Source organism: Tachysurus fulvidraco, chromosome 23 (genome assembly GCF_022655615.1).
Source record: "Tachysurus fulvidraco isolate hzauxx_2018 chromosome 23, HZAU_PFXX_2.0, whole genome shotgun sequence".
In the NCBI taxonomy this organism is placed as follows: domain Eukaryota; kingdom Metazoa; phylum Chordata; class Actinopteri; order Siluriformes; family Bagridae; genus Tachysurus; species Tachysurus fulvidraco.
The window spans coordinates 18,312,817-18,313,272 of NC_062540.1; the positions used below are offsets into that span (position 1 = coordinate 18,312,817).

A 456-nucleotide genomic window follows, 5' to 3' on the forward strand; every position below is an offset into this window, starting at 1 on the left:
TCAGAGTCGTTTTTTTTTTTTTTTTGAAAAACAAAAAGACATGGATGAATACACAATATACCAAAAAAAAAGACACTTAAAAAAATGCCCTTGATCAACAATAAACTTACAAAATTACAACAGAAATCCCTTCATTTTGTAGATATAAAAAAAAATAACAAAAAGCAACAAAAAAATAAATAAATAAATTACGAAACTGATTATGTACAAGACGGATGATTGATGTCCGAACGTAATTTTTTTTTTTACCGGCACAAAGTAGCAGTACTGAAAACACACAGACACTAACACTCTGTGCTTGCTTTGGTGTTGCACACTGGGAGTTTTGGTCCCAAACTTTTGTTATTTCTTCTTGGACTTTGGGTGTTTGCGTGTCTTAGACGACTCATCGATACGCCTCTCGTCCTACGTGATGCACGTCCGAAAATAAGACATGGGAAATGTCGGCTTTCTGAC

At 34.2% G+C, this 456-nt stretch overlaps 1 protein-coding gene across 2 annotated transcripts in view; it reads right to left on the reverse strand.

Annotated features, from left to right (window-relative positions):
* Window positions 1-252: 252 nt before the first annotated feature.
* Window positions 253-456, reverse strand: part of tamalin (trafficking regulator and scaffold protein tamalin) — a 15,797-nt gene continuing 15,593 nt past the window's right edge. For both annotated transcript variants that reach the window (XM_027134565.2, XM_027134566.2), the window contains exon 8: window positions 253-456. This exon is cut by the window's right edge and continues 754 nt beyond it. The gene's annotated coding sequence lies outside the window, so the exon portion shown is untranslated.